Source organism: Ranitomeya variabilis, chromosome 4, assembly GCF_051348905.1.
Source record: "Ranitomeya variabilis isolate aRanVar5 chromosome 4, aRanVar5.hap1, whole genome shotgun sequence".
Taxonomy (NCBI): domain Eukaryota; kingdom Metazoa; phylum Chordata; class Amphibia; order Anura; family Dendrobatidae; genus Ranitomeya; species Ranitomeya variabilis.
This window is the reverse complement of record NC_135235.1, coordinates 133,277,734-133,290,753: the sequence shown is the minus strand read 5'-3', so window position 1 is coordinate 133,290,753 and position 13,020 is coordinate 133,277,734. Positions and strand designations below refer to the sequence as shown.

Below are 13,020 nucleotides of genomic sequence, written 5' to 3'. Positions count from 1 at the left end.
CACCAGCCTGTTCCACCTAGCAGTGACCACAACCACCACCACCAGCCTATTCCAACTGGTAGCGACCCCCATCACCACCAGCCTGTTCCATCTGGCAGCGACCACCATCACCACCAGCCTGTTCCACCTGGCAGCCACCACCACCAGCCTGTTCCACCTGATAGCGACCATCAGTACCATCAGCCTATTCCACTTGGCAACGACCACCACCAGCCTGTTCCACCTAGCAGCGACCACCACCACCAACTGCCTGTTCCACCTGGCAGCAACCACCACCACCAGCCTGTTCCACCTGGCAGTGACCACCATCACCACCAACCTGTTCCACCTGGCAGCCACCATCATCAGCCTGTTCCACCTGGCAGCGACCACCATCACCACCAGCCTGTTCCACCTGGCAGCGACCACCACCACAAACTGCCTGTTCCACCTGGCAGTGACCACCACCACCAGCCTGTTCCACCTGGCAGTGACCACCACCACCAGCCTGTTCCACCTGGCAGCGACCACCACCAGCCTCTTCCACCTGGCAGCGACCACCATCACCACCAGCCTGTTCCACCTGGCAGCCACCACCATCAGCCTCTTCCACCTGGCAGCGACCACCATCACCACCAGCCTGTTCCACCTGGCAGCCACCACCACCAGCCTGTGCCACCTGATAGCGACCACCACCACCAACAGCCTGTTCCACCTGGCAGCGACCACCACCAGCCTTTTCCACCTGGCAGCGACCACTACCACCACCGGCCTGTTCCACCTGGCAGCCACCACCACCAGCCTGTTCCACCCGATAGCGACCACCACTACCATCAGCCTGTTCCACCTGGCAGAGACCACCAACAGCCTGTTCCATCTGGCAGCGACCACCACCAACAACTGCCTGTTCCACCTGGCAGCAACCACCACCAGCCTGTTCCACCTGGCAGCGAACACCACCAGCCTGTTCCACCTGGCAGCGACCACCACCAGCCTGTTCCACCTGACAGCCACAACCACCAGAACTGTTCCACTTGGCAGTCACCACCACCAGCCTGTTCTATCTGGCAGTGATCACCACCACCACCAGCCTTTTCTACCTGGCAGCGACCACCACCACCACCAGCCTGTTCTATCTGGCAGTGATCACCACCACCACCAGCCTTTTCTACCTGGCAGCGACCACCACCACCAACTGCCTGTTCCACCTGGCAGCAACCACCACCACCAGCCTGTTCCACCTGGCAGTGACCACCACCACCAGCCTGTTCCACCTGGCAGCAACTACCACCACCAGCCTGTTCCACCTGGCAGCAACTACCACCACCAGCCTCTTCCACCTGGCAGCGACCACCATCACCACCAGCCTGTTCCACCTGGCAGCCACCACCATCAGCCTCTTCCACCTGGCAGCGACCACCATCACCACCAGCCTGTTCCACCTGGCAGCCACCACCACCAACCTGTTCCACCTGGCAGCGACAACCACCAGCCTGTTCCACCTGGCAGCCACCACCACCAGCCTGTTCCACCCGATAGCGACCACCACTACCATCAGCCTGTTCCACCTGGCAGAGACCACCAACAGCCCGTTCCATCTGGCAGCGACCACCACCAACAACTGCCTGTTCCACCTGGCAGCAACCACCACCAGCCTGTTCCACCTGGCAGCGACCACCACCAGCCTGTTCCACCTGGCAGCGACCACCACCAGCCTGTTCCACCTGACAGCCACCACCACCAGAACTGTTCCACTTGGCAGTCACAACCACCAGCCTGTTCTATCTGGCAGTGATCACCACCACCACCAGCCTTTTCTACCTGGCAGCGACCACCACCACCACCAGCCTGTTCTATCTGGTAGTGATCACCACCACCACCAGCCTTTTCTACCTGGCAGCGACCACCACCACCCTGTTCCACCTGGCAGCCACCATCATCAGCCTGTTCCACCTGGCAGCGAACACCATCACCACCAGCCGGTTCCACTTGGCAGTGACCACCACCACCAACTGCCTTTTCCACCTGGCAGCAACCACCACCAGCCTGTTCCACCTGGCAGTGACCACCACCACCAGCCTGTTCCACCTGGCAGCAACTACCACCACCACCAGCCTGTTCCACCTGGCAGTGACCACCACCACCAGCCCGTTCCACCTGGCAGCGACCACCACCAGCCTCTTCCACCTGGCAGCGACCACCATCACCACCAGCCTGTTCCACCTGGCAGCCATTACCATCAGCCTCTTCCACCTGGCAGCGACCACCATCACCATCAGCCTGTTCCACCTGGCAGCCACCACCACCAGCCTGTTCCACCTGATAGCGACCACCACCACCACCAGCCTGTTCCACCTGGCAGCGACCACCACCAGCCTGTTCCACCTGGCAGCCACCACCACCAACTGCCTGTTCCACCTGGCAGCAACCACCACCACCACCAGCCTGTTCCTCCTGGCAGCGACCACCACCAGCCTGTTCCACCTGGCAGCAACCACCACCAGCCTGTTCCACCTGACAGCCACCACCACCAGAACTGTTCCACTTGTCAGTCACCACCACCAGCCTTTTCCACCTTGCAGCGACCACCACCACCAGCCTGTTCTATCTGGCAGTGATCACCACCACCACCAGCCTTTTCTACCTGGCATCGACCACCACCACCACCAGCCTGTTCCACCTGGCAGCGACCACCCCCACCACCAGCCTTTTCTACCTGGCAGCGACCACCACCACCTCCAGGCTGTCCCACCTGGCAGTGACCACCACCACCACCAGCGTGTTCCACCTGGCAGCAACCACCACCAGCCTTGTCCACCTGGCAGCGACCACCACCAGCCTTGTCCACCCAGCACCAATTAAATTTTATCTGGCACCAATTTAAAGAGGCTCCTCCTGAATTTCACTTCATTGCCTGCACCCAGTTTGCTTACATGCTCAAACTAGGCAACTCCCTGTGCTTTTTTTCCTAAACTCACAGCCAGAGCTAGTACTGTCTGGCCTAAGTGTCCAGCATTGCCCTCTGCCCACCTTATACACATTCATTGGCTGCTAGTATCTGCCTCAGCACTGAGCGCTATCATTCATTACAGCAGAACAGAGAGCAGTGATCCTGTGCTATTATATATGGCAGTGCTATCCCTCACACCACATTCACAATGGTGATAGAGCTGTCACACATCCACTACATCACCCAAGGGGTGCAACCCCATCTCTGCAACCGTGCTGGTGGGGGTCCGCTGATGCCAGGGCCTATTTCAGCTGGATGTGCATCTGAGGATGCACAATTAGCTGCAGTGTGTTGTGGCGCAGAGACTCACTGGTTTCCTGCACTGCAGTGCACGCCACCATCCAATCAGAGGCCGGCAGCTGATGTCAGTGTGCCAGGCATTGGCGTCACATGGCAGTGACATCATATTGCTATTGCTGGCACGCCGATGTCAGCAGCTGGCCTCTGCACCCGAACAGACAAGGAAACTGAAGCTTGAGGGATTGGAGGGAGTTGAGTACAATATTTATTTTTTTCTTGCAGAGGCAGAATGGGGACACGTATACCAGGATGGGGGCACAATAGTACATAGTGAAGACAGGTGAATTTACAAGGGCCCATACACCCGACCAGCTTACAGGGGGCACGGAACCCATAAGACTATGGATGAGGCTAGTAAGGTCACATTGCGACCCTTGCGGTGATGTGACAAGTTTCGGAATGTAAGCATCAAAGAAAATAGTAGGGCCGCACCCTATAATCACATCGTCTCTATGGACATAAGGGCGCACATCCTCACCAGGGGGTCCATCCCAGATAAAAAGTCCAAATCCAAGCTGAAGAAAGGGACAGCGCTGTCCCTTTCTTCAGCTTGGATTTGGACTTTTTATCCAAGTTACGGAATGTGACCCTATTCACTTTATTTCTGCTGCTGTGTAATGTTTGAAATCAGGAGGATACGGAGTCTGCATGGGTCACATAGTACATTTTATTAGTGTATCAATGTGACCCATGCAGACTCTGTATCCTCCTGATTTCATATGTTACTTTTGATTGTTTTTTTTCTTTGTGACTGATTACACTTAATCGCTGTCCTTTCTCACAAATTATGCAACTGGGTTTTGCTTTGCTGTTGTGTCAGACCTCTCAACCATCCCAGATCTAGCGGAACAGTCCCGATTTTGAGATTTTGTCCCACTGTCCTGGCCGGGATCTTACTTTTCCCGCACTGCACTGAGATTGTAACAGACTCAGGAGAAACTACAGAAGCAGCGAGCGCAGGGACACGTGGGTCACATGACTGCGTCAAGTCAGAACTTGTCTAGTCAGGAACCTGAACCCCGCCCCCTCTAGTGACGTATCTCACCTATTTCCGCCACATTCGGAACTGCAGGAGCTCGGAGTCACTGATGATGAGTCTTCATTCTCCTCACACGGTGCCCTGTCTGCCCATCCTGTGGCAACTGTCTCTGTTACCGGGGGTGCTGTGTACTTACCGGAGCCAGTCCTGACGCGCTCCCTCCTGAAATGAAGATGATTACAACCTGGAGTGAGGTGTGTGTGGGGGTGTCCAGGGTCACATGGTGTAAACATCAGTGTCGTTTTACCACAGATTACTAGCACAGCATGCAGTGTCAGTACACTGTGGTAAAACTACTACTCCCAGCATGCAGTGTCAGTAATCTGTGGTAAAACTACTACTCCCAGCATGCAGTGTCAGTAATCTGTGGTAAAACTACTACTCCCAGCATGCAGTGTCAGTAATCTGTGGTAAAACTACTACTCCCAGCATGCAGTGTCAGTAATCTGTGATAAATCTACTACTTCCAGCATTCAGTGTCAATAAACTGTGGTAAAACTACTACTCCCAGCATGCAGTGTCAGTAATCTGTGGTAAAACTGCTACTCCCAGCATGCTGTGCTTGTAATCCATGATAAAACTACTACTCCCAGCATGGTAATAGTACTACTCAGGGAGTAGTTTTATCATGTATCACTGATGGGGAATGGGGGGCATGTACAAGAAAGCAGTGGGGGGGAATGGGAGGCATGTACGAGAAAACAGTATGGGGGAGTGGGGGGCATGTACAAGAAAACAGTACAGGGGAATGGGGGGCATGTATGAGGAAACAGTATGGGGGAATGGGGGGCATGTATGAGGAAACAGTATGGGGGAATGGGGGGCATGTATGAGGAAACAGTATAGGGAAATGGGGGGCATGTATGAGGAAACAGTATGGGGAAATGGGGGGCATGTATGAGGAAACAGTATGGGGGAATGGGAGGCATGTACGAGAAAACAGTATGGGGGAATGGGGAGCATGTACAAGAAAACAGTACAGGGGAATGGGGGGCATGTATGAGGAAACAGTACAGGGGAATGGGGGGCATGTATGAGGAAACAGTATGGGGGAATGGGGGGCATGTATGAGGAAACAGTATGGGGTAATGGGAGGCAGGTACGAGAAAACAGTATGGGGGAATGGGGGGCATGTACAAGAAAACAGTACAGGGGAATAGGGGGCATGTATGATGAAACAGTATGGGGGAATGGGAGGCATGTACGAGAAAACAGTATGGGGGAATGGGGGGCATGTACAAGAAAACAGTACAGGGGAATGGGGGGCATGTATGAGGAAACAGTACAGGGGAATGGGGGGCATGTATGAGGAAACAGTATGGGGGAATGGGGGGCATGTATGAGGAAACAGTATGGGGGATGGGTGCAGAAACAGTGGTGATTGGGGAGGGGTGCAGACAGTATGGGGAGCGAACAGGGAATGTATGCGGACACAGTATGAGTAGTGATGTGAAAATGTATGTGGACAGAGTATGGGGAGTGAGGGGGATGGGATGTGTGCAGATAGAGTATGGGGAGTCAGTGTGAGCAGGTAGTATAGAAAGTGAGGGGGTAAATATATGAGGAGACAGTATGGTGAACAGGAGGGATGTGAGAGAACACAGTATGAGGAGGAAGGGGAATAGGGTGAGGAGACAGTATGTGGGAGAAAAGTGAGTGGGCACAGAATAGAAACTGAGCAGTGGGGGCGTAGCATGTACTTTAATTCATTACTTGTAAATACATTTATTTTTTTCTGTTTATTATTGTTTATGAAACAGTGTGATCAGCAGTGCTAAATGGGTTGTGAAATAGGTGTGTTCAGAGGTGTGGTCTAAAATTTGCTGCGGAACGATGCACACGCCGCAACCTTTGTCCCTCTTTCCCTTCTTCAAAAGTTGGGAGGTATGGTTGTGTAATGTATCAGCAGCTTACAATAATTTTGTGCCGCACAACCTGTGCCATGGCCAAACACTGGGTAACCAGCATCCGCATATAATGCAGTGAAATGTACAGCAGAGTAAAGGGATTCACAGGATTCCATGGTTATCGGATCAGGGTCATGCAAAGTTACTCGGTCTCTCAGGAAATAGTCGCTCCTGTAAATGCCGCAGACATCCAGGACGCTTGTGGCCGAATACCAGCTGAACTTTTTGGGACCTTGGTCCAACTACAGTAGATGCTGCTGATCGATTGGCTCTAGTCTGTATATTATACACCTCACATACATGAGGACATGTCTGCATTGACTGATTTATGTATAAAATTTAATCGTAGGATTATAGTGATATAGATACATATTTATAGTGATATACGGTAGGAAATGGCCACACTCCAGACACGAGACAGTGAACACACTGCGCTCTTTATTCTCCCATGTATGTGCGACATTTCGGATCTTCACACTGTGAGCCTATCTCACGAACAATCATAGTATTTAAACAATGTATATATAGTTTACACGTCATAATCAGTGATTAATCAATATACATCAGGAAAGCATAGTGCATATGTCTACAGTGCAGTAATATCAATCTGCTCACGTGTCATTATGATATAACAGTAATCCATTTTTATTCTGTGCCAGATCACATGTATTGTGTGTGAGCGCGGCTAATCGCATATGAACTTTAAATGCTATATGGAGGCCTATACTCGCCGGTCTAAAATGAAAACCTTTGAATCCCCTCCAGGACATGCACTGTGTGCTGCAAGGAATCGCCAGTTTCAGACCTTTTGTAGAATTTACAATACAGCTCTGGCAAAAATTAAGAAACCACTGCAAAATTTTCAGTTTGTCTTTATAGGTATATTTTTGAGTAAAATGTCTTTTATTCTATAAACTCCTGACAACATGTCTCTGAATTTCCAAGCAATACATTTTGTATTTTTTTTCTGAAAATGAAAAATGGTCAAAATAACCAAAAAATGCAGCGCTTGCAGACCTCTATTAATGCAAAGAAAACAAGTGCATAACCATTTGAAAACAACAATACTAATGTTTTAACTCAGGAAGAGTTCAGAAATCAATATTTTGTGGAATAACCATGATTTTTAGTCACAGCTTTCATGCGTCTTGGCATGTTTGCCACCAGTCTTTCACACTGCTTCTGGCGCACAAATGTAAGCAGTTCTTTCATTATTTTGGTCTGCCTCTTTTCTGCTGTTGATTCTATGACCCCCCACTGGTTTATGGGGGCTGCATTAGGGAGCTGTTCCTCTGAATGTATCATGTGTTTTATGACATTGCTAAGGCTAGGTTCACATTGCGTTAATGTGTGCACGCTAACGGACAGCGTTGCACGGCGAAAATGTCGCAATTAACGCCGTGCAATGGGTCCGTTAGCGCACCCATTGACAGCAATGTAAATTTCACCTGCAGCGCATCGCTAGTGCGTGCCTTTTTCGGCTCGCGCTAGCGATGTGCCGTTCTTCTGTGGCGCGCCTCGGACGCTGCTTGCAGCGTCCGCGGCGCGCCCGAGGTCCGTTCCCTGCTCTCGCAGATCGGGGATCTGCGAGAGCGGGGACGTTAACGCGACCCCTAACGCGGCCCCTAAATAAACATTGCGTTAGCGCAATCCGCTAGCACTAGCGCTAAACGGATTGCTCTAACGCAATGTGAACCTAGCCTTACCCTGGATTGTGCTAAGAATGATATGATATTGGACATACTGCTTTATATGGGGTTGCACACTCTGCAATTTGCTGTTCTTTTTTCCTGTTTATATTCTCAGGACTATAGAGTGGTTGTGCCCGCATTTGTTTTTAAATTATGTTTTAATGTCACTTGCATTTTTATGTGTCAATAAAGATTTTTCACCATTTTTTATGATTTTCTGGAGTAGTGTGCACTTTTTACCATAGTGTTTTCCTTCTTTTTTCATATTGATTATCTTTACTACTGGTTTCACACCTCCCTGGTTTATGTTAATTATAGTAGTGCACCTGGGTCGTCCTAAAGTAAAATTTGTCTGACAAAAAGTTAAATGTTCATTTTTCCCTTCCATATTCCAAAAATTCCTGTGAAGCACCTGAAGGTTAAATAACTTCTTGAATGTGGTTTTCAGTACATTGAGGGGTGCAGTTTTTAGAATGGTGTCACTTCGGGGTATTTTCTGACACAAAGGCCCCTCAAAGTCATGTTAAATGTAATGCAGTCCCTAAAAAATGGTTTTGTAAATTTTGTTAGAAAAAAAGAAGTTGCTGGTCAAAGTTTAACCCTTATAACTTAACAAAAAAAGTTTCCAAAATTGTGCAAAATGTTATTTATTAACTATGTTGTGTGACATAACTCTGATTTAAGGGCATAACATTTCAAAGTTTGAAAATTGCTACATTTTCACATTTTTTGCCTAATTTTTGCCAAATTTCTGGGTTTTTTTTCACAAACAAGAGCAAGTCATATTGAAGAAATTTTACCACTATCATGAAGTACAATCTATCATGAAAAAACAGTCTCAGGCCTGTTTCACACATCAGTGGCTCCGGTACGTGTGGTGACAGTTTTCTCACGTACCGGAGACACTGACTTACGTAGACACATTAAAATAAATGTGTCTCTGCACATGGCAGCGTGTTTTCACGGACCGTGTGTCCGTTTGCAAAACACGGAGACATGTCAGTGTTCGTGGGAGCGCACGTATCGCACGGACCCATTAAAGTCAATGGGTGTGTGTCAACACGCACCGCACACGGATGCCGTCCGTGTGCCTCCCGTGTGTCGACTGAGGACCACACGGACCGTGCAGGAGACAGCGCTACAGTAGGGGTGGAGCCGCATATTCATCCCTGTAATGAGCGGTACCACGTGACCGCTCATACAGGACAAGCTGCGGCGCTGAGAGGAAGCATTGCGGGAGCTGGGTGAGTATTTTAATGCAAGAGGGCGGGCGCACAGGGGGTGGGAGGCGGGAGGTGACCAGGAACTTTATTTTAAACACAAAAAAACAAAAAACATTGATTTTTCATTCCTTCTCTCCAGTGAACGCTGCTGGGGAGAAGGAATGAATGACAGCTTCAGCACCATGCGCAGGGGGGACAGCGCTTACTGTAGCGCTGTCTCCTGCACGGTCCATGTGGTCCTCAGTCGGCACAAGGCTGCTGCACGTGTGCCACACTGATGTGCCACGTGAGCACACCGACACGGATAACTCCGGTACCGGAATTATCTGGACGTGTGAGACCGGCCTTAGAATCAGTGGGATCTGCTGAAATGTTCCACCGTTATTACCTCATAAAGTGACACTAGGCAGAAGCGTAAAATTTGGCCCGGTTGTGTAGATGAAAACAGGCTCGGGGGTAAAGCGGTTAATATTCTGTAATCTATGGTTTACGGAACAGTAAGATATCAGTTATTATTTTCTTACATCAGTGGCATATCCAGGGGGGGCAGCCGGGGCATGTGCCCTGGGCGCAACCGATAGGGGGACGCCAGCGGGCCGCTTGATGATGCGGCGGTCCAAGGAGGCTCCTCGTTGGCGGCATCTGCCACCCCCACAGTCTGAGATAATCCTGTTCTCTGAGCCGGCTGTCAAATTGACAGCCGGCTCAGAGAAAGTGCTGCGCGTCCTCGTCGAATCGCAAGGTGTACAGCGGCGCCGCGGCTGTCGCTAGTAATACCTTTCGGCTTGCCGCTTGCCTTGTCACTGTGAATCTGTGTGAGACGAGTCCCTTCTCAGCCAGTTGAAGCCCTAGCCCCTGACGACCACTGAGCGGCGCTGACCGCCGCTGGCACTTCCGCATCAGGGAAGCGCCAGCAGCGGCTGACGTCACTGAGCGTGACTGTGACAGGCTGCTGCTGCGTTGCGCCGGTGTTCGGGTGTAGAGTGCACTGTTGGATGGTGCCGGTGGTAAGTGCTCCAGACCACGGAGACCGGGTAATGGAGCTGAAGTCAGAAGACACCGACCAAACTTAATAATCAGTCGGAATGATAATGTTTGAAATTTAAGGGGGCTGGCTGGTTGGGGGGTCGGCTATATGGAGCCTGCAAGCATGACAGGGAGGGTCGGGAGCAGTGGCCAGGGGCAACGCAACGGTATGTGTCACACTTGTGACTGAGGACTGAAGCAAAGCCAGGGGGCTGGATGAAAGACTGAGGAACATACAGTATGATATGGGGGGATGGGGGCACAAATCAGGACATTGTGGGGGCACAAATCTGGACAGTATGGGGGCACAAATCGACATTATGGGGCACAAATCTGGACAGTATGGGGGCACGAATCGACATTATGGGGGCACAAATCTGGACATTATGGTGGCACGAATCTGGACATTATGAGGGCACAAATCGGGACAGTATGGGGGCACAAATCAGGACATTATGGGGGCACAAATCAGGACAGTATGGGGGCACAAATCTGGACATTATGGGGGCACAAATCAGGACATTATGGGGGCACAAATCGACATTATGGGGGCACAAATCTGGACATAGGGGCACAAATCTGGACATTATAGGGGCACAAATCTGGACATTATGGGGGCACAAATCAGGACATTATGGGGGCACAAATCAGGACAGTATGGGGGCACAAATCGACATTATGGGGGCACAAATCTGGACATTATAGGGGCACAAATCTGGACATTATGGGGGCACAAATCAGGACATTATGGGGGCACAAATCTGGACATTATGGGGGCACAAATCTGGACATTATGAGGGCACAAATCAGGACATTATGGGGGCACAAATCTGGACATTATGGGGGCACAAATCAGGACATTATGGGGGCACAAATCTGGACATTATGGGGGCACAAATCTGGACATTATGGGGGCACAAATCTGGACATTATGAGGGCACAAATCAGGACATTATGGGGGCACAAATCTGGACAGTATGGGGGCACAAATCAGGACATTATGGGGGCACAAATCAGGACATTATGGGGGCACAAATCTGGACATTATGTTTCAATAGAGTTAAGGTTCAAATGGGGAAGTTTGTTTTTTTTTGGGGAGGGGGGGGCGCCAAACTGATCCTTTGCCCCGGGTGCAGGAAAAGCTAGATACACCTCTGCCTTACATTTATCTGTGTATACAAATTATCTACTATATAATTGTCTAAGGGTACTTCCGTCTGTCCTTCTGTCTGTCACCGTTATTCGTTCGCTGATTGGTCTCGGCAGCTGCCTGTCATGGCTGCCGCGACCAATCAGCGACGCGCACAGTCCAGAAAAAAATGGCCGCTTACTCCCCGCACTCACTGCCGGCGCCCGCATACACCGCTCACACAGGGTTAATGCCGGCGGTAACGGACCGCGTTATGCCGCAGGTAACGCACTCCGTTACCGCTGCTATTAACCCTGTGTGTCCCCAACTTTGTACTATTGATGCTGCCTATGCGGCATCAATAGTACAAAATGTAATGTTAAAAATAATAAATAAAAAAAAAAAACCTGCTATACTCACCCTCCGCCGCCTTTCTCGCTCCTCGCCACGCTCCCCGGACCGCTCCATTACAAGCGTCAGCTTGCCGTCCGGTCCCGTCCCAGGGCTGGTGTGCGGCAAGGACCTGCCGTGACGTCACGGTCATGTGACCGCGACGTCTTCATAGGTCCTGCTCCCACCAGCCCTGGCACTTGCAATGGAACTCTGCTTCAGGAAAATGGCCGCCGCGATCTCGATCTGCGCACGCGCAGCATCCAGCGACCATTTTCCTGAAGCCGACCACTACCATCTGCACAGGATCCCAGGAAGAGAAGAGGCTCAGGGGGGACGCGGAGGAGCAGCGACAAGAATGGTGAGTATGATACACTACAAGGGGCCCTCGGATCGTTAGGTGAGTATGTTTATTTTTTATTTTTTGGCCCTATACGTGCCTCGGTAATATACTACGTCACTGGGCAATATCCTACGTGGCTCTGCTGTATACTACAAGGCTGGGCAATATAATACGTGGCTGGGCAATATACTACAAGGCTGGGCAATATACCACAAAGCTGTGCAATATACTATGTGGCTCTGTGCAATATACTACGTAGCTGCGCAATATCCTACGTCGCTGTGCTGTATACTATGTAGCTGGGCAATATACTACGTCGCTGGGCAATATACTACGTGACTGGGCAATATACTACGTGGACATGCATACTCTAGAATACCCGATGCGTTAGAATCGGGCCACCATCTAGTTAATATATATTTGTATGCAAAAACATGTTTTCAATACATAAAAGCATCAGTAGATGGCAGCATCACCCACAGCAGCTGGAGTTGTGATGAGTCATGCTCGGTGTGCAGGGCTGGACCTGTGTATACAGAGCTGTGCAGTGATCGTCCGGATGTCGGGGTCAGGAGTCGCTGAGGTCGTCCTGTGATCGGTGAGTGGGCTTCATGGTGTCCCCCTGTGATCACATCCTGTACTAGGAGTAGGACTAATGTAGCCTGCTCACTGCTCCAGCTGAATGGCGTGTGGGTCTTATAGGAGTGCAGCACTGGCTGCAGCCACAGGAGGCAGCAGCTTCCCCCGTGTCTCTATGTTTTGCTAAGTGCATGTAAGACGCAATAAGGGTCATGGCTCAATACTGCAGGATGCATGCATTTATATAAGTTGGCAAAAGTGTCACATTTATTAAACTGGCAGACATGATGTGCTATATTCGACATTTCAGAAACTTTTTTTTTACAGTTATTGTGGTGGAATAACCTGGTAAATTCCTTCTGTAAATCAGAACGTTTACAGTAATCCCAAATTTGTATAGGTGT

General features: G+C 50.5%; 1 protein-coding gene across 4 annotated transcripts in view; it reads left to right on the top strand.

The window, feature by feature from the left end:
• The first annotated feature begins 12,484 nt into the window (after nucleotides 1-12,484).
• AIFM2 (AIF family member 2) overlaps nucleotides 12,485-13,020 on the top strand; it is a 117,825-nt gene continuing 117,289 nt past the window's right edge. For 3 of the 4 annotated variants that reach the window (XR_013214532.1, XM_077259275.1, XM_077259273.1), the window contains exon 1: nucleotides 12,485-12,635. The gene's annotated coding sequence lies outside the window, so the exon portion shown is untranslated. The remainder of the gene's footprint in view (nucleotides 12,636-13,020) is intronic. The other variant, XM_077259274.1, reaches the window with a different exon arrangement.